This window comes from Vulpes lagopus, chromosome 2 (assembly GCF_018345385.1).
Source record: "Vulpes lagopus strain Blue_001 chromosome 2, ASM1834538v1, whole genome shotgun sequence".
Lineage (NCBI taxonomy): Eukaryota > Metazoa > Chordata > Mammalia > Carnivora > Canidae > Vulpes > Vulpes lagopus.
In genome coordinates this window covers 174,135,967-174,157,590 of record NC_054825.1, presented here as the reverse complement: position 1 = coordinate 174,157,590, position 21,624 = coordinate 174,135,967, and the positions used below count along the sequence as shown (strand labels likewise).

General features: G+C 43.4%; 1 long non-coding RNA gene across 1 annotated transcript in view; it reads left to right on the top strand.

Annotated features, from left to right (window-relative positions):
* The window catches only part of LOC121484800, a 55,742-nt gene extending 34,262 nt beyond the window's left edge, over window positions 1-21,480 (top strand). The window contains exons 2-3 of the long non-coding RNA XR_005986113.1: window positions 12,168-12,711; window positions 21,411-21,480. This is a non-coding gene — a long non-coding RNA (uncharacterized LOC121484800). The remainder of the gene's footprint in view (window positions 1-12,167; window positions 12,712-21,410) is intronic.
* Window positions 21,481-21,624: the final 144 nt, after the last annotated feature.

The following is a 21,624-nucleotide window of genomic DNA, read 5'->3' as shown; positions in this document are numbered from 1 at the left end:
GGGCGGGGGCGGGGCGGGGGCGGTGCCGGGCGGTGGTGCTCGGAGCGCGGCTGCGCGGGGCGGTGCTGGGAGGGCCGTGCTGGGTAGTGGTGGGGCTCGGGTCTGGGAGGCGGTGCTGCGTCGTGCGGCGGGGCGTGTGGGTGGCGGTGCTGGGAGGGCCGTGCGGGGTCGTGGTAAGGGGGGCGCGGTGCGGAGTGGTGAGTGGTGGTGCGGAGGTGGCGGTGCCGGGTGCTGGGGCGGTGCTTGGTGGTGGTGCGGGGGGCGGTGCTTGGGAGTGGCGGGAGACTCGGGCGACGCGAGGGGGCGGTGCTGGGGGTGGTGCAGGGGCGGGGCGGGGATGCGAGGGGCGGTGCTGGGGTGTCCGTGCGGAGGGCGGGGCGCGCGCCTGCTCCCGGCGTCTCGCTGGTTCCGGCTGGTCCTTGGTGTCGGGGGCGCTCCCGGTGTCCTCGGGAGTTCTGTGTAGGGGACTGTCCCCGGGCTTCTCTGTGCCGGGAGCCCCGCCCCAGGGGGTGCCCGCGGGGGTGCGCCACGGAGACCTGTTTGGGCCTCCACCTCTCGGACCCTCGGGAGGGCCCAGGTTCGCCCTGACGGACGAAGCTAACGCCTGATCTGCGGATCTGTAGGTTCACTCAGTGCTTCTCAAACCAGCATCAGCATCGTCTGGAAATTTGCTAAAAATGCAAAGTCTTGGGCAACAACCCAGGCCTAGGGACTCGGAAATTCGGCGGCTGGGGCCCGGCCTTCCGTGTGTGGACAAACCCTCCAGGGGACTCCAATTTGAGAAAGGGGAGCCTTGGTAGGGTCACAGGGCCCACACGTATTTACTGCGGGGGACCTGAGCCAGCAGCCGCAGGATCTGTAACGCCGTGGTCACGGGTCACGAACCCCCTTGTGGGAGGGCAAACCAGAGCCCGCGCTCCACAAATAATGACTCAGCAAATAACTGCATCGGTGATGGTGTAATACTTACATGAAAGCACACTTTTAACCATTTGGCTGTTTTATTATTTAAAATACATTATAAAAAAAAAGATAAAAAACAAAAAATAAAAAAAAGAAAATAAAAAAAAATAAAAGAAAAAAAAAAGAAAAAAAAAAGAAGAAAAAAAGAACAAAAAATAAAAAAAATAAAAATAAATAAAATACATTATAGAAAAAATGCATCATGCAGGAGAATTTCACAAACAACAAGTCTGCGCAAAGGACGGATTCTTACAGGTCACTTGATTCAACATTTGAGAACATCGGAGTGAAACCTCCTCAGGCATGAGTGGACACAATGGAACTGACATGGTTTCTTTCAATGGTTTCAAGTTCAATACATTACTCACGTCTAATTCTCAGGCATTAAAGGAAAAAAAATTCAGGACACTTGTTGAGAATGTAAGACAGACGGTTCAGAGGCCCTATTGTGCCAGGAATAGGAACCACTGCAGTGAGAGCTTGTAGTGAGAGGGATTGAGATCAACTCCAGGTAGCACAAGGAAAATGGAATTTACAGCAAAGCAACAGGTGGGGTTAGGGGATGGGATATTACTAAAAGAAGACTTCAGAAGATAAGAGGGGTCCTGGCTAAACCAACCTAACAGAATTCTTGCTGAAGGCAGCCTAGGAGGATCAGATGTCACCAGGGGGGTGTTGGGGAATGAGGGACCTGATCAGATATCACCAGTGATCAATATGGAGGGTAGTTCTGGTCAAACTGACTTTAGGATTCTTGCTACAATTAGACAATGCAGAGAGGACCATGGAAGTCTGAAAGTCAGGGCCCTGCAGAGAAGAGAATTCAGAACAGACTAAGTAGAGGTTGATCAAGGGGAATATCTTTGTCACGGGAACCAAAACTTTCCCCTCCTGGCTACCCTGTGGCATTCAGAGCAGCCAGATCCAGGTACAAATATATGATCACGAGATATCCCAGCTTGGTGTCCAGTGGCTGGAGGGGACCAGGCCTGTCCTCATCAATGCTGAATCAGCCCACCACCTGAAGCTTCAGCCCACCAGGGAGCACTAACTCCTGGAGAGGTGGAAACAGCGGTCCAAGGAGGCCATACCAGGAAGAGGCACAAAGGGAAGATGTAATGGAGACACAATTTCACAGTTGCTTCCTTCCATTTTTCACTGCCCCAAACTCATTTACGTGGTCCAAATTAAATGTAAGGGAAGCTGGGTGGACAGAAAGAGACAAAGCAATTGGTGAGCATATAACCAGTTTCAAGACAATCCATCAGTTTGGTAACCACATACTCCTCTTTTATTCCTCCTACGCATTCAATACTTATTAACTCTCTTTTATAGGACAACCCCAAAACTTCATCCAGTCACTACCTCAATTTCAGTCTTAGATCTTAGGCTCCTAACCTAGCCTATAACCAGGAGGCTATAACAAAATAGGTTACTTGTCACCTCTCACTCCCACTATAAGTTGTGGTTTCAGGGACACTATGCAAGGATCTTTTCAAACTACTGAAGAAATTCCTGCCAATCTAGACTTCTATACATAGCAAAAGTGACTCTCAAGAAAAAAAGATCTGAAATAAGATTATTTCAAGCCCCAAATGAAAATTTTAGTGGAAAATTAACTCACATAATATGCAATTCTAATGACTATAATTTAAGAGCAATGAAAATGATTCCAGGGATCGCTGGGTGGCGCAGTGGTTTAGCACCTGACTTTAGCACAGGACGCGATCCTGGAGACCCGGGATCGAATCCCACATCGGGCTCCCGGTTCATGGAGCCTGCTTCTCCCTGTGCCTATGTCTCTGCCTCTTTCTCTCTCTCCGTGTGACTATCATAAATAAATAAAAAAAAAATTAAAAACACACACACAAAAAAATATTAAAAAAAAAAAAGAAAATGATTCCAGGTGAAATCTTTGGGGTGATGGGAATGAAGATGTGAGAGACTAGTGTGTCTGTGGATTCGTGTAACTGTTCATTCTCTGTATAAAATGTGAATATTATCTCCTGCGGAATTTAAATGATGGCATTACCATGCATACCATAAAAATCATAGTAATGAAAATGGGACAAAGTGATGAATATTCCAAGTTCCCTATACTGTCCAGGAGGAAGATAAAGGTATTTATAACACTCTGAGCTAATGTGTTGAAATAACTACTTGTAATTTTTATTTTTTTAATTTTTACTTATTTTTTATTTTTTAAAAGATTTTATTTATTCATGAGAGACAGAGAGAGAGAGGCAGAGACACAGGGAGAGGGAGAAGTAGTCTCTACACACGGAGCCTGATGCAGGACCTGATCCCGGGTCTCCAGGATCAGGTCCTGCATCAGGCTCCGTGATCCCGGGTCTCCAGGATCAGGTCCTGGGCTGAAGGCAGCGCTAAACCACTGAGCCACCCGGGCTGCCCAGTATTTGTAATTTTTAGCTTAAATAAAATAAGTAGGGGCCCTTTTAGGCTGTTTTACATTAGAGTCCACTGTGTTAAGCTTTGAAGACAGGGGAACTGAAAGGATCCCATTTTTAAAACTGCTCTTTTTTTGTCCTTTTCCTGCTTCTATTCTTGCTAGAAGCTGCACCCCCACCTCACATATGCCTTCATGTATGTCCTCCTTGTGAAGGTCAAGGAGTTAATGATTTCTTTGGAATCTTCTAGCATAATAGCTGACATCTAAAGGGGTGACCAAGTGAGATCATCATGTACATTTTCCAGGGCCACTGACTCTGGACACCTTGGGGCCAAGACTCCTGGCCTGAGGGTATAAGTGACTTAAGGGGGACACTTGAGCACTTGTCCTTGTTAGATTGGTTCCTGGATGCCTAAGGATACGTACACCAGACCACCATCCTCAATAAAACTCCAGACCCCCAAACAAAGATGAGAATCTCTCTCCTTTCCTTTCTGAGTGTCCCAGATGTTCCATCTGTATCTGCTCTGTCTACAACTGCAGTAAACTCTGCTCTCACTTCCTGAGGGCTCATATTTGATTTCCATCCTGGATGAAGCCAAGGATGCTCTTAGCTGGTCTTATGTGACCCCCTCTGGGTCCTCAGACCTGGCTTACCTACATCACTTTCTAGGGGTTTTGACAAATATATAATATCATGTGTGGTGTCTGAAGGGAGTGTCTCTTCTGATCAGCTGAGGACCCCCAAATGTGGAGCGACAATTGGGTGGAAGCCAACGGCAGGGGCCCTGAAAGAATTCACCCGAGGCAGAACAAAGGAGATAGAAGTTTACGGAATACCCTGCAAGGGAGCAGTGGGCAGGACAGCAAAGGAGAGGCTGTCTACCAGGAGGCAGTGGGTAGGGACTGTTTCTAAAAGGGGAAGAGGAACAGTTATGACAATATATGGAATTCTCCATTTTTGGTAACTGTGCCTGGTTGTAAGCACATTGATCAGTTAGGGCCTGTAGATATTTTGAGGCAGGTCACCTGATGACCTGTCTGTATTCACCCAGGTGGTCACTGTGGGTCCTTTCTACATTCCATCGCTCAAGTCCATTCGCCTAAAAAAGCGACCTCTACATCATCCATTCACCATCATATACTTTCATACAAAATACTTCCATTGCCCTAAAAAATAAAATCCCATGTTCCATCTATTCATCCGTCCATCCCCCGCCAACCCCTGCAAACTCCTCGTAACCATGGACCTTTTTTACCGCCTCCATAATTTTATCTTTTCCAGAATGGCATATAGTTGGAATCATACAATACTTAGCCTTTTTGGCCTGGCTTCTTTCACTTAGTAATATCCATGTAGGTTTCCTCTAAGTCTTTTCATAGCTTGATAGCTCATTTCTTTTTAGCACTGCATAATATTCCACTGTCTGGTCATACCATCGTTTACATATCCATTCACCTACTGAAGGACATCTTGGTTGCTTCCAGTTTCTGGTAATTACGAACAAAGCTGCATGTGCAAGTTTTTGTGTGGACTTAAGTTTTCGCTTCTTCTGAGTAAATACCGCAGAATACAGTTGCTGGATTGTGTGGTATGACTCCATTTAGTTTCGTAAGAAATTGCCAAACTGTCTCCAAAGCAAATGTACCATTTTGCGTTCCCCCGCCCCAAGCAATGAAGTAGAGTTCCTGGTGCTTCACATCCTCACCAGCATTTAGTGTTGTCAGTGTTTTGGATTTTAGCAGTCCTAATAAATACGTGGCGCTATGACATTTGCTGTGTTAATTTGCATTTCCCTACTGACACCTGGTGTTGCACATCTTTTCATATGCTTGTTTGCCCTCTGTATATCTTTGGTGAGGTATCTGTACAATCTTTTGCTGTTTTTTATTGGGTTGTTTACTTTCTCTGTCGAGTTAACAGTCCTTTGTTTGTTTTAGCTCACAGTCCTTTATCAGACATACCTTTTGCAAAAAATCTCCTCCCAATCTGAAGCTTGTCTGGTTCTATTGCCAGTGCCTTTCACAGAGCAGAAATTTTTAATTTTGTTGAAGCCCCGTTAGTCAATTTTTTCATTCATGGGTCACCCTTTGGAACTGTATATAAAGTCACAGCCAAACACAAGGTAATTCAGATTTTCTACTGGTTTAATTTTTGGTCTGTTTTAAATTTAGGTCTGTGAACAACTTTGAGTTGATTTTTGTGGAGACGAAAGGTCTGTGTCTAGATGATGATGATGATTATTATTATTATTATTATTTTGTATATGGTTGTTCACTTGTTCCAGCACCACTTGTTGAAAAGATTACCCTCTCTCCATTGAATTGTCTTTGCTCCTTTGTCAAAGATAAGTTGACTAGATGTGTATGGGTCCATTTCTGAGCTCTCCAAGACCGCTATGCAGTTCTCGAGTTCTCAGCAGACACTGACTGGGTGTCCTATGAATCTGACTCCATTCTGACACTCTTTACCGGGAGTTAGCATCATAACCTGCAGATTAAAGGCTCAGTCTCATAAAACAGTCCCCTACTTTAGATTCCAATTCCAAGTCCAGATTGTTTCCTATGCTACTGACTGAAGGAATATAAATCAGAGATTCCCACAACCTCCTCCTTGGATCTGATTATTTGTTTTTTTTTAAAAGATTTTAAATTTATTTATTCATGAGAGGCACACACACAGAGAGGCAGAGACATAGGCAGAGGGAGAAGCAGGGTCCTTGCGGGGAGCCTGATATGGGACTGGATCATTACCTGAGCCAAAGGCAGACATTCAAGCACTGAGCCACCTAGGCATCCCTGATCATTTGTTAGAATGGCTCACAAAGCTCAGGGAAATACTTACCTAAACTTTCCAGTTTATTATAAAGGCTATTATAAAGAATACTGATGAACAGCCTGATGAAGAGGTACATAGGGCCAGGTTTGGAAGAGTCTCAAATAAATGCAGGAGCTTCTATCCCCATGAAACTGGGGTGCACTACCCTCAAGGTATGTGGATGAGTTCGCCAAACTGGAAGCTCATCAAATCTTGCTGTTCAAGGGTTTTTATAGAATATCATCTGTAATGACCCCCACCTCCCTTCCCAGAGATCAATTCAGCTGGAGCTGAAACTTCCAACCTTAAATCACTTGATCTCTCTGGTGATCAGCCCCATCCTAAGGCTATTTAGGAACCCCATCCTAAGTCAGCTCGTTAGCAGAAACTCAGCTGTACTCAAAAAGGGTTCCTTATTTTTTTAAATCAGATGTACCTGCTTTTATGTATTTATTTATTTTTAAAGATTTTATTTATTTGAGAAAGAGAGAGAGAGAGAGAGTGCATAAGTAGAGGGAGGAACAGAGGGAGAGGGAGAAGCAGGCTCCACTGAGCAGGGAGCATGACTCAGGGCTTCCAAAGGCAGATGCTTAACTGACTGAGCCACCTGGGTGTCCCAAAAGGGGTTCTTATGAATAACAAAGACTAACATTATCACTCAGGAAACTCCATGGGTTTTAGAATTTTGTTCAGGGACCAGAGACAAAGACTAAATGCATTTTTTATTATAGCAGAGTACCTTTGATTCGATGTGGGGCAAATGACACTTTACCTCTATGATCTTCTTGCCCAAGTCCTGTAACCCCAGTCTATGAGAAAATCGTGAAACAAATTCCCATAGAGGCACATCCTATAGCATACCTGACCACTACTACTCAAAACTGTTAAAGTTATCAAAAACAGGAAAATTTATAGAAACTGTCATGGGCAAGTAGGGCCTGCAAAAACATGACAACTGAATGCAACATGGCATCCTGGATGGCAGTCTGATGCACAGAAAGGGCATTAGGTTAAGAACTCAGGAAATTTGAGTAAACTATGGGCCTCACTTAATAATAATATATCAACATTGATTCATTCATTGTAACAACTGTAATCATATAATGTAAGATGTTATATGCATATGGGAGAGGTATATAAGAACCCTCTGTACTAATTGTTCAGTTTATTCTGTAAATCTAAAAGTAGTCTTTTTAAAAAAAAGTTTTAAAAATTTATTCATTTGACAGAGAGAGAGAGAGAGAGAGAGAGAGAGAGAGAGAGAAAGCACAAGCAGGGGGAGCAGCAGGCAGAAGGGGAGGGAGAAGCAGACATCCCACTGAGCAGGGAGCCCCATGCAGAGCTCCATCCCAGGACCCCGAGACCAAGACCTGAGCTGAAGGCAGATGCCCAAACAACTGAGCCACCCAGGCACTCCTAAAAGTAGTCTTAAAAAGAAAAAAGTCTATTACTAGTTTTAAAATTCTGGGTTCTCTTAGACTTTACAAGTGTGATATGGCCAGAGGATATGTCAAGAAAAGTGTGAGGATAGAGGATCAGATCCATAGAGCTTCTGTCTGCAGTTAGGGAAATTGGGACTTGCATGTATGAATCCTCCCAATGAAGGTCAAGGTTCATAGGTTGACTAGTGTTGTCTCCAGAGAACCAAATCTCCAACTTCTATATGTGGACTAGTTTAGATGAGAAGACAGGAGGAAAAAACAGTGTTAACGAGTTGATAGGTTTGGGTATAGTTAATAAGCCCATTGCAATATTTGAGAATGTCTGAATTGACCAAATTGGCATCTTCTGTAGCCCATGTCTATGTGGGAATTCTCATAGATGTTCATTAATTATCCCATAGAAGAAGAGTTGCTGTGGCTTTGTAGGTAGAGCAGAAAGTCATCAAAGCCAAAGATAAAACCTTGGACCATGAAAGACCAAGTTTCTCTGAGAGTTTTGCAATTTTAGATTTAATAATCCATTTGCCCACTCAATCAAGACAGGGCAAAAGGAATAGCCCAGACAGAGAAAAATTGTTCTAATAGAACAATTACAACAATCGTAGCAGTTGCCCTCCTACATAGGAAAGCTTTGATCCAATGAGAGAACACGTGAATAATGATAAGGACATTTCATAACCATAATATATAGGAAATGGAATAAACTGTAATTGCCAGTAGGAAAAGGGTCCTGCTGGAGGTGGCTTTCTTCCTTGCCCCACCATTACAGCTTGACCAGGATTATGTTTTCAGCAGATGGGGCAAAAAGACACCCATTGGTCCAGGTAAAAAGTAAAAATTTCCCAGCAATACCAATACTAGGAGCTGATCTAGTTTTCTTTCCCATTTTGTGAAAATTATATACTACATTTCAGGCAAGGGATTGAGGAGAACTTGAATGTCCAGCTGGGTTTCTCCAAAGTTTATCTGGATGCAATGCAAAGACATCCAGCTTGTTTCCAACTTAATCTTATGGGCTTTGAACTGAGAGCTTTTCATTTCTTCTATCTGAGGGTCAGAAGGTCAGCAGAATAGATTTAATATTGTGTCTGGTTGTTGTGGGAATTGGGACAGATTCATGAGTTGCTGGATTAGCGTGTTTATGAGCTGCTAGCTTTAGCAAGATCCCCCTTTGTGGGATCTTATTACCCATATGAGTTTCTATTTTTAAATATGTCCACTTCTTTTGGTAATAATAAATCCTCTAAGTGATCAGCCACAGGCTTCCCATGTTTAATTGCTGTTCCAGTGCAGTCCGAAATACCAGTCAGGTAACTGCTAACTTTAAAAATAAAACTGTCAATTGTTTTACCAGCAAAATAGGTTTTTTCAGAATTTCAGAGAATTGCAATTCAAGACACACAAGCTACAGGAAAACTATAGGCAAGTCCAAAGAACAAAGGAGAGGACCGGTCTTTTATGGAGAAAAGGGGGAAGTTGGGAGGGGCTGTTGAAAACAAAAAATCCATTGGAATAAACCGAGAATCCAGAGTGTAGTGGCTTTTCTTTTCTTTTCTTTTTTTAATATTTTATTTATTTATTCATGAGAGACACAGACAAGCAGAGACACAGGCAGAGGGAGAAGCAGTCTCCATGCAGGGAGTCCGATGCGGGACTCAATCCCAGGACTCTAGGATCATGCCCTGGTCCAAAGGCAGGTGCTAAACCACTGGGGCACCCAGGCATCCATAGTGGCTTTTCATTGGCTGCGCTGTGACAGTCTCTCATTGGCTGGGCTGTTGCCAGGTGGGGAGAAAATCTTCCTTCCCCCTGCTGGGATAGTCAAGTAGGCTTCTTCCTCTTGGAAAAATGCATGTTATGTGTCTTCCTGTTGGTTCTGCAAAGGGCTGTGAGGAATATTACAGCATGAGAGCTCCTCCTTCTGGCCTGCCAGCTCCATTTTATTTTTTATAGACTTTATTTGTTTTTATTTTATTATTATTTTATTTAGTTGGCCCCATGCCCAGCATGGAGCCCAATATGGGGCTTGAACTCACAACCCTAAGATCAAGACTTGAGCTGAGATCAAGAGTTGGACGCTTAACCGATTGAGCCACCCAGGCTCAAGTCCATTTTAAATGAGATTTCTTTATTCAGCTTCACATTTACAAGGAATGTAAGGTTTCAAGGGACAAAATGCAACCTTGCTGTCCAGGTGTAATACTTAGAACATGATGTCTTCCCTGAGGGAAAAACCCTTTTCCTCAGGACTATCAAGACCATCCTTAATTACTCTCTGCCTGAAACAAAAAGACAACTCTGGGGCTTTCTAAGATTAATTGGATGTTGTAGGAAGTAGATTCCTAATTTTTCTAATGTGGAATCCCCTTTAGATGGCATAATTTAGGAATCTATGCTTGGCCCCCTACATTGGCACTCACTTTCTATGATGGCATTCAAATCCTTAAAAACCTTCCTTTCCTCTGCTTCCACCTTGAAGCAAACAAACTGTCCTTTGCCATTTTCCTTATTTACTCAAGAGAGAGAAGGACATGCTTTCGGTGCCTTATCTCAGAAGCTTAATGGAAACTAAAGACCCATTGGATATTTTGCCTCACTCCAGAGTGCATGGCTGAAGCTTTTTCTTGTTTTAGAGCAGTCATGACAACAGCAAAAACTGTAGCTTGGTTCAAGCTACAGTGGATTTTGTGTTGGGGCATACTCTGAATTTTCTGTATCCCATGATCCCAGATCCTTCTCCTAACTGAAACACCCCCCCCCTTTTTTTTTTAACCTCTCACCTTACCTCTCTGAAGATTCATTTGCTCTCTCCTTCTCATGTTACCATTGCTGGTTGTTCGAAATCTTAACCTTGTGCTCTTCTTCCTTTCTTAATAGGAGGATAACTATGTGACTGCATTGCAGTCACTGAAACTTAACCCTTCCTCATCCTGATCTTTTAGAGGTTCTCCTTACAGACCCAGACCTCATCCTCCTTGTTGATGGATCTTATCTCCTCACCTCGGAAGGAACATTCCAGCCATTGGAATGCCATTACAGATTTCCAGAACCTCATAAATATGAGTCTCAGCCTGACACAAAATCATTCCAGATAACAGAATTCATTGCAGGTAGTGGAACTCATGATTCTCACAAGGGCCTGCACTTTAGTTAAGAATAGGAGAATTGGGATCCCTGGGTGGCGCAGCGGTTTAGCGCCTGCCTTTGGCTCGGGGCGCGATCCTGGAGTCCTGGGATCGAATCCCACATCAGGCTCCCGGCGCATGGAGCCTGCTTCTCCCTCTGCCTGTGTCTCTCTCTGCCTCTCTCTCTCTCTCTGTGACTATCATAAATAAATAAAAATTAAAAAAAAAAAGAATAGGAGAATTGAGGCACCTGGGTAAGCTCAGTTGCTTAAGCATCTGCTTTCAGCTCAGGTCATGATCTCAGGTTCCTGGGATCAAGCCCCACCTTGAGCTCCCTGTTCAGTAAGGAATTTGTTTTCCCCTCTCCCTCTGCCCCTGCTCCTGCTCTCTCTCTTGGTCATGCACTCTCTGCCTCTCAAATAAATACATAAAATCTTAAAAAAAAAAAGAATAGGGGAATTAATGTCTGCATAGATAGCAGATAGCTTTTAGTACTAGTACTAAAGCTAGTACTGTGGAACTGAATAAAGGGAACACCATCTGAAATGGAGCTGGGAGGCCAGAAGGAGGAGCTCTCATGCTGTAATATTCCTCACAGCCCTTTGCAGAACCAACAGGAAGACACATAACATGCATTTTCCAAGAGGAAGAAGCCTACTTGACTATCCCAGCAGGGGGAAGGAAGATTTTCTCCCCACCTGGCAACAGCCCAGCCAATGAGAGACTGTTACAACACAGCAAATGAAAAGCCACTACACTTTTGACTTCCAGTTTACTCCAATGGATTTTTTTTTGTTTTGTTTACAATAGCCCCTCCCAACTTCCCCCTTTTCTCTAGAAAAGAGCATTCCTCTTTTTGTTCATTGGATTTGCTTATGGTTTTGCTGTAGCTTGAATGTCCCAAATTGTAATTCTCTACTATTCCTGAATAAACTCATTTTGCTGGCAAAATAATTGACAGTTTTATTTTTAAGGTTAACAGGAGCCAGAGCTTCTAATAAGTATTAAGTATCTGACTGTGAGTTACTGAACTTAGTAGAACAAAGAAGGTCATCCACATACTGACTGAGCTTTAAATGCTAAGAGAAGCCCAGATTCTTCAGATTTACACTAGAATGTTTTCCAGGTAAAATGAAGGGAGACTTTGGAAAAACCCTGGAGCATGACTGTCCAGGTATACTGTTGATTTTCACATGTGAGGGTGAGTAGGTATTGGGAATTAGATAAAAGAGGATCTGCTGAAGAAAGCAGAGCGTAAAGCAACAATGATGAAATAAGTTACGTCAGAGGATATAGAAACAAAGAGTGTTGGGGTTTGGGAAAAACAATATGTATTTTACAATTTTTTTTAATGACTCACTGTTCTTGGACAAATTGGTAACCCTCCTTTCCATCTGGTTTCTTTACAGGTAAAATAGATCTGCTGCAGGGGCTGGATGTGGAGATAAGCAGCCCTTTGTCAAGTAACCAATGAGTAATTGGTCTGAGACCACAAATTACATCATTTTTAGGGTACTGCATTGAGTTAATTTAGGGAGAAACATAGTGAGGTCTGTATCCATTTTTACAGGCTCTGCCTCTCAGAAATGTCCTACATCTGTCATTCCTTTAGTCTGAACTGGGTCAGGAATGTGAATGAGCATGTCCTGGATGTGGGGCTTATCTAGAGCTTGGAGAGCTCTGAGAGGCAAAAAAAAAAAAAAAAAAAAAAAGGTAATTGTGGCAGAGGGCACAATAAATGGAGGAGGAATCTAGAACTTCAAAGGCCAGTTTCTTGGGTGCACATTAAATATTAACATTACAATTAGAAATCAAATCTCTGCCTGATAGCTTACAAGAAGTTGTGGAGCTTGACAAAAAAGGCTGTGTTGAGCATCATGGGGTCCGAGAGACAAAGAAAGGGCTTTTTGAAGGGATAAATCACGTGGCAAATTATCTACTTTCACTACAGAGGTGAGTTGTGTACTCTGAGGAATTATGGTGGGGAATTCGGAGATGTTGAGGGTGGAGTAGGTGGTACCAGTGTCCACCAGACAGGTGGTGTCCATTGATCAAGATGATCATTTCACCCAGTCTATTCAAGGGTGTCTGGGGGCAGACAGGTGGTGTCCATTGATCGAGATGATCATTTCACCCAGTCTATTCAAGGGTGTCTGGGGGAGGACAGGAACAGATTCCTTAGAGGGGAGTCCTTTGGAGTATCAATTGCAGGTGACAGGTGATCTTTGAGAGGTTGCATAGCCTCGGATAAGGTGGATTGAGATCATTGAATGACCTGATGAAGGTTGGGCCAAAGGGGCCAGAGGGGATTTGGGATCTTGAGGATTCAAAGTCCCTTGGAAATAAATCAGTTTGGGGAGACCCCAAGAACTCTAGGGAGATGATTTTAGTTTCAAATTATCCTTAATGAAATTCCACCTTTTCTGAAATGTTAGAATTGTTGAATTGTTGAAATGTCTGAAATGTTAGAATTGGTGCTATCAAGGCAGAACGTATGATCAAGAACAGAGGAGGTGAGAGGGCATCCAGTGGAGCGAGAACTTCTCATGGGATTAGACAAGTATTCAAATAAGCAAAAGAGGTTTCACAAAAGAGCTGGGGAGATTCTTGTCCATCCAAAAACTCAGAAGATTCCTGGTCAACAGAGTCGGAGATCAGATCACTCAAGAGCCAAGGAAAAAACTTTTCATTCAAAGAGAATCAAAGTGGGCACCTGAATGGCTCAGTGGTTGAGCGTCTGCCTTTGGCTCAGGCCATGATCCTGGAATCCTGGAATCGAGTCCCACCTCGGGCTCCCTGCATGGAGCCTGCTTCTCCCTCTGCCTGTGTCTCTGCCTCTCTCTTTCTCTGTCTCTCATGCATAAATAAATAAAATCTTAAAAAAACAAAACCAAAGAGAATCAAAGTAACTCTTTACTGCACTACAACAGGTGCATGTCTGGAGCACTGGATTAGGGATTGTAGTTTATAGTGTGGATCCACATTTCCCCAATGCAGAAAGGACACAAAGAATACACGAAGCTGGCATGAACACCGGGGTGAAGGTAGAAGTCCCTTTAGAGGCGCAGTCAGCACTCCATCTGAGTCATAGCGCCAGAAAACTGTCCAAAAAAAAAAAAAATCCAACTGCATAAGGAAAGACTATTCAAGAAGTCTATTATAATCGCACATTCCAACTGTAAGATCTCTGAGCACCTCAGAGGGCTGCAGGAAATGCCATTTCTTTTCTAGGGAGGCACAAACAAGGCTGGAAAGAACTGGCTGTAGGGTAGGAAGGTGAGCAAGTGGTGTGTTGTCAAGCAACTAACTGAACAGGAAATGTTTTTCTTTGCTGTCAGCCAATCCTTTGAAGGGGCTGTGGAGGAGGTGGTCCTGCGTTCTAGTTCTAGTGCTTGCTTAAACCCCAGGGGGGCTGAAGTTCAAGGGCCTGTGGAGAGGAGAGGAGCCTGACTAGTTAGGTCAGATCACCTTAGCAGGGATTTTGTCCGGATTGGCCATTTGCATTTCCTAAAATTGTAAATACACGAAATCATAACAGTAGGCGCTCCCCTTTGTCTGGCTTCCCAGTCAGTTTAATTATTCTGAGATTTTCACTGCCCTGGCAACCCTCCAAAATACCTTCAACTTTTCCTATTTTGTCCAGCTTTCCAACTGCTTTCCACTGGAAAGGCTGATCTGGAATGACCCAAATCAACCACGTGGGCAGTGCAAGTCTGCATGGTTATTTTGATTACGTGCCCTCATCCTATTTTAAAATATATATGGGACTTCTCTGGGACCTGGGATGAAGGTGCCTTCCTCCAGAGGAGTTACATGTGTTTCTGTGGTATTCTTGAATTCAGCGGACACTTTGTTTTTCTTTTTCTTTTTTAAAAGTTTGATTTCTTTTATGATTATTATTATTTTTTAGTTATCTCTACCCAATGTGTGGCTTGAACTCACAACCTGGAGATCAAGAGTCACAGGCTCTCCTGCCTGAGCCAGCCAGGCATCAGCAGACCCTTTCAATCTGAGAATCTGAGTCATTGTTCAATCTAGAAAATGTCTTTTTGGAAAAAAAAAAAGTCCTCTCCTACATTTGTTCTTCTTTGTTCTTGGATCTCTAATTAGATGGATTCTCTGACATTCCTCCAAAGATCATCCCTCTCCCCTACCAGAAAATAAAGAAATAGATGTTCTTTGGATTTTCTTCTAATAGGAAATTATAATTTGAAAAGTCTTACTTTTATTATTAGCATGGCCCAGAATTTTAAAATGTTTTTTAAATAAGTCCAGTCTTTAAAAGTAGAAAATCATCTTTTGCTATGTTAAGTTTTATCATCTTATTCTTTCCCCATTAATGTCAACATTTTTTTCCCGTGAAATCCTACCATTTAGATTGCTTTATTTCTTTGGATTATGTAATCATATGTAATTCAATTCCATTCTTTAAATTGCTATAGCTTCATAATATTTATATGTGAAGAACAGTAAGTGCCTTTTCATTATTTTATCATTATTTTATTTTATTTTTTAAATATTTTATTTATTTATTCATGAGAGACACAGAGAGAGAGAGAGAGAGAGAGGCAGAGACACAGGCAGTGGAAGAAGCAGGCTCCATGCAGGAAGCCTGATGTGGGACTCGATCCCGGGACTCCAAGATCACACCCTGGGCCAAAGCCAGGCACTAAACTGCTGAGCCACCCAGGGATCCCCTATTTTATCATTATTTTAAAGATTTATTTATTTATTTCAAAGAGAGAGGAGGGGGGAGGTACAGAGGGAGAGGGAGAGAGAGAGAATCCCAAGCAGACTCCCTGCTGAGCACAGAGCCAGATGTGGGGCTCAGTCCTAGGACCCTGAGATCACGACCTGAGCTGAAATTTTATTATTATTTTAAAAATATATTTAAAAATATTGTTATTTAAAAATTTTTATTCCAGTAGAGTTCACAGTGTTATAGTAGTTTCAGGTGTACAATATAGTGATTCAACAATTCTATTCATTACTCAGTGCTCATGATGATAGGTGCACTCTTGATCCCCTTCAGCTGTTTCACCCATCCCCCCACCCATCTCCCCTCTGGGAACCATCAGTTTGTTCTCTATAGTAAAGTCTGTTTCTTTAAAAAAAAAAAAAAAAAAAAAAAAAAGAGTCTGTTTCTTGATTTGTCTCTTTTTTTTCTTTGTTCATTTTTTCTTTGTTTCTTAAATTCCATGTATGAGTGAAATCATATGGTATTTGTCTCGCTCTGCCTGACTTATTTCTGCTTAGCATTATACACTCCAGCTCCATCCATGTCATTGCAAATAGCAAGATTTCATTCTTTTTAAAAAGATTTATTTATTTATTTATTTATTTATTTATTTATTTATTTATTTATTTATGAGAGAGAATGAGATGGAGGGAGAGAGGGAGCATGAGCCAGGATGGGGCGGAGAGGGGGAGAGGGGTAGAGGCAGAGGGCGAAGCAGACTCCCTGCTGAGCAGGGAGCCTGACACAGGGCTCAATCCCAGGACCCTGAGATCATGCCCTGAGCTGAAAGCAGACACTTAACAGACTGAACCACCCAGGCACCCGAGATTTCATTTTTTTTATGGCTGAATACTAGTCCGTTGTGTGTGTATAGCACATGTTCTTTATCTATTCATCTATCAGTGGACACTTTGGCTGCATCCATAACTTGGCAATTGTAAATAGTGCTGCTATAAACATAAGGGTGCACGTGTCCTTTCGAATTAGTGTTTTTGTATCCTATGGGTAAATGCCCAGAAGTGTGATTTCTGGATCACATGGCTAATTCTATTTTTTACTTTTAGAGCAAACTCCATACTGTACTCCAGAGTGACTGCACCAGCTTGCATTCCCCACCAGCAGTGCACGAAGCTTCCTTTTTCTCCACATCCTTGCCATCACCTGTTGTTTCTTGTGTGTGTGTGTTTTAAGATTTTATTTATTTATTCATGAGAGACAGAGAAAGAGAGAGGCAGAGACACAGGCAGAGGGAGAAGCAGGCTCCATGCAGGAAGCCCGATGTGGGACTCGATCCCAGGACCCTGGGATCACGCCCTGAGCCGAAGGCAGATGCTCAGCCACTGAACCACCCAGGTGCCCCATGCTTCTTGTGTTTTTGATTTTAGCCATTCTGACAGGTGTGAGGTAGCATCTGACTGTGGTTTTGATTTTATTTCCCTGATGATGAGTGATGTTGGGTATCTTTTCATGTGTCTGTTGGCCATCTGTTTGTCTTCTTTGGAGAAATGTCTGTTCATGGCTTCTAGTGCTTCTTCGTTATTGATTGCTTTCAAAACATGACTGTTCCCTTCTCAAATATTCTTTCCATTGAAACTTAGAAATCGGGACGCCTGGGTGGCTCAGCAGTTGAGCATCTGCCTTCGGCTCAGGGCGTGATCCTGGAGTCCCAGGATCGAGTCCTGCATAGGGCTCCCTGCATGGAGCCTGCTTCTCCCTCTGCCTGTGTCTCTGCCTCTCTCCCTCTCTTTTTGTCTCTCATGAATAAATAAATTTTTAAAATCTTAAAAAAAAAAGAAACTTAGAAATCCCCTTTCAAGTAATCAAAAAATAATTCCCTAGCATTTTTCATGAGACTTGATTGTCAAGGTGGCTGGGCCTGAGGCCTTACTGTTTGTGGTGTGGAAATAGTACCTCTTAGGCTACTTTTAAGATTTCTTTAGAGGTTTGTATCTCTTTTTAGGTTTCCTTTCTCCTTTTCAGCCTGTCTTTGTAAATTATAGTTCCAAGATTAATGTTTGTCATTTATATATTTAATTTATTAGTGTATTTCTGTGTGTCTTTAAATAAAATTTTTTTAGTACCATCTCAGGAGATGAAGGACGGTCTTATTAACATCTGCTTGTCTGGGCTCAGGCATAGGTTTGATTCCTGGCTCAGCTGCTTGTTAGCGCCTCCACTAGCCTCATCCACAAGCAGCCTGCTGTGAACTTTAAGAAGAAAATGTGTATAAAGCCATCAATTTACTAGTAGTCAAGTTGCCCGTTTTATGCTAGGAGTTTTTCTGATGTTGTCCTTTTCAAAATACGGATCTCTCTTTTACACAAGTCCTTACCAACAACTGCCGCAAATGATAGTGTCATCGGTTCTTGCTTCATACATATGACAGGTACCCTAGACTTGAACCCCAGACTACATGCCAGCATCGCATGGTTTCTCACTGTCCTCTCCAAAAGCTCAGCCAAGCCACCTTGACAATCACTAGGACCACTCTTTGGGGTTCCAGCCCTGAAGATTAAATGCCGTCACCAAGCTCTTGACTAACATTCTGTATCTTACTCCTCGCTCTCATATAACTCAACTACAGTGCTTACATATCCCCGAGTCAAACAGCTGTTTTCAAAAAACCCCTGGATTTTTAAATCTCTGAGATGCCTTTGCCTTAACATGAGACCATGCGAAGTTGGAGATTCAATCTGTATTATAATTCAGTCATTCACAGGATTATATTTTAGGTTTAATTTTAAGAAATCTCAACTCGGGCGGTGGGGAAGGGAGATAAGGGTTTCTTTCTTTCTTTTTTTTTTCTAAAGATTTTATTTATTTATTCATGAGAGACAGAGACACAGGTAGAGGGAGAAGCAGGCTCCATGCAGGGATCCTGATGTGGGACTCGATCCCGGGTCTCCAAGATCATGCCCTGGGCCCAGGGCAGGCACTAAACCACTGAGCTATCCAGGGATTCCTCAGGATAAGGGTTTCTTTTAGGACAGTCGTAAAAGCTTTCCATCCCTTACCTTGACTTTGAGCTGAGAATTCGAAGCCCTGAGCTCATTTTCTTTCTGTACTTCAAAGCAATCAACCAACGTCATTATACTCCTTTTTACATTTTCTAAAATGATCTATGGCAGCAACTATGTGGTCATCCAGAACCTCACCTCAGAGACGCTTCATTACGGGTATCTTGATTACAGGTGCCATGTGGGTCCCAGCCTGTTGAAGGTAATGTTCTCAGCTAGGAACGCCTGAGGCACTCGGCAGGCCCATGTTACTGGTAGGGAGCCCCAGATACTTCCCCCAGCAGTGCCAATGTGGCTGGACTGGACCTTATTGCTTTTACTTTGATTGCAGGATGTACTTTGGTGAAAATCATCAGGGAATTTTGGAAAACAAGACTAATTACTCACAATCTTGGCGTGCTGGGGCCACAGAGCAAGGTCACTGATAGAAAACACAGACCTGGGGCTCTGCCTTTATGAAGGTCTTAGAATGGGATCTCTGGGGTTTCATGAGGTCACTCTATATTGGCTAATCTGAAGCATAAGAGTGGGAGTCAGGGCACAGAAGACTGAAGGCAGGGTCACTCAAGGAGTGTCAGATTTTGTGTTTATTTTTAAAGATTGATTGATTGATTGATTGATTGATTGATTGATTTTAGAGAAAGAGCATGCAGGAGAAGGAACAGAGGGAGAGAATCTCCAAGCAGACTCAGCCTGACCCGGGGCTCCATCTCACCACCTTGAGATCATGACTTGAGTTGAAACCAAGAGTCAAACACTCAACTGACTGAGCCATCCAGGTGCCCCAAGGAATGTCAGTTTTCACGGTCATCCAGGGTTTTCTGAAAGGAGAACTTCATGGGTGTGGGGGTGCCTAGTTCCTTATCTGGTTCTTTCACCAGCAGCTGGGTCATACGCGGGCAATGTGTTTATCTGGAGCGATGTCTTTTGAAATGGAGGCTGTGGCAATCAACGCTTAATGTCAGACATTATACTAAAAAAGGCAATGGTTTGAGTCACCAGTTTGCCCCAGCATGCTGTAGACGACGGATGTGTCCTTTACCATCAGAAACAGGGTCATGAGTGCAGTTAAATCTGGTCAGGTCTGGACCGCCCGGGTGGCTCAGTGGTTTAGCACCACCTTCGGCCCAGGGCGTGATCCTGGGGTCCTGGGATCGAGTCCCACATCAGGCTCCCTTCATGGAGCTTGCTTCTCCCTCTGCCTGTGTCTCTGCCTCTCTCTCTCTCTCTCTGTGTCTATCTCTCATGAATAAATAAATAAAATCTTTAAAAAAAAAATCCAGCTGTAAAAAAAAAAATAAAATCTGGTCAGGTCTGAGAGCCTGGTCCAGACGCCTGTCCTCAACTATCTGTTCCCTGGAACCACGCACAGCACTGTGGCTGTCCATCCATCTGAATTCAGCCAGGGAACTAGAACCTCTCTCAGTCTGCTGGGATTAGGGGTTACTTATAAGACCTGGGCCTTGGGGCGCCTGGGAGGCTCAGTGAGTTAAGGGGCAGACTTGATTTCAGCTCAGGTCATGATCTCAGTGTCCTGGGATGGAGCCCCGTGGGAGGCTCTGTGCTCAGCAGGGAGTCTACTTGAGGATTTTCCCTGTCCCTCCTCCCCACTCTCGCTCTAGCTCTCTCTCTGTCTCGCATAAATAAACTTTTTGAAAACAAGAACTGGATCTTATACAACTGCTTCGCTTCCACCAACCAAATCTCATGCAAAGTGCTTTGCTGGCCAACTCTGATGCAAAAACATGCAGGGCTCGGACTTCTGAGGAAGCTAGCTCTAGTGTCGTGGAAGCCATCTGATATAAACCGCCACAACGTCCGTGCGGCAGATTTTAAATGTGGAGATGTTTACGTGAATGGGTTGGAAATGAATCGGGAGGATTTCCAGGAAAATTATTATTAGAATCCTGACACTCACACGTGTTCACTTGCTCACAAAGTATTTTAATGGATGTTATTGGATTTGACCTTCAGACTCACCTTCAGAATCACGTCCATTTAATAGTCGAAGGGACTGAGTGACAGATTAAGAGTGGCCTTAGTTAATATAAGGCAGAACTGGTCCAAGGTCCAGCTTTCAAATCCTATGCTCTCTTCTGGACACAGCGATAGAGAACTCCCGGCACCCCGTCCTCATCAGTGTGGATGAGTCTCTAGGACCCTGTCCTCATTCTCTCTTTACAGTTTCATCACACCCTCCCATCACTTTACAGGGGTGCTTGATATTTCCTCCCTCTGCACTTATTTTTTCACTCATTCTCCCGCAAAATGTCTACTAACTTCTAAGGTGCCCCCTTTTCTTTCTTTTTTTTTTTTTGGTGTCCCCTTTTCTTACAAAACTCATCCCCTCTTTTCACACACCTTGCTGATCTCCTGACATCATTCCCACACCTGCTGTCTCTTACAAAACCTCTTCCATGGAAACATGTAACTTTTGTTACAGAAGACTCTAAAGATTTGGCTTCTGATTCTGGATTCAACTTTCACTCAGGCCACTACATTTCCCTCCAGGCTTTAGGGTCCTCGTGTTTCAGGTGTGGATTGACTAGGATCCCATATGTGAGACTGCTTTGTAAATTCGAAAGCACCAGAGAAATGCCATTAGTTGTTATCATTTCTTCTATGATTCTCAAATTCAAAAGTTGATGCCGGGGACGTCTGGCTGGCTCAGTAGTTGAGTGTCTGCCTTGGGCTCAGGGTGTGAGTCTGGGGTCCTGGGATCAAGTCCCACATTTAGCCTCATCGGGTTCCCTGCAGGGATCCTGCCTTCCTCTCTATGTCTCTACCTGTCCTCTCTCTGTGTATCTCTCATGAATAAATAAAATCTTTTTAAAAAAATAAAGAGTTGATGCCAAAGGATCTGCCAAATAAAAAATGTTGCTCGAATTTGTTGACAGGAGCTGCAGACTCCTTGAATGCGATCAACCAAGAACAGACCTAAGGAAGTTGCGCATACTGAAGAAGCAGGTACTGACAGAAGGCTGGGTGGAAAGTGGGTAAAAGGAAAACACCTGGGAATAATTCTGCCTGCCTGCCCTGGTTTGGATGTCTTGTGTGGGATGACTTCAGTCCAGGCCTGGGTCCAGCCCTGGGGTGCATGGGTTGTTCAGA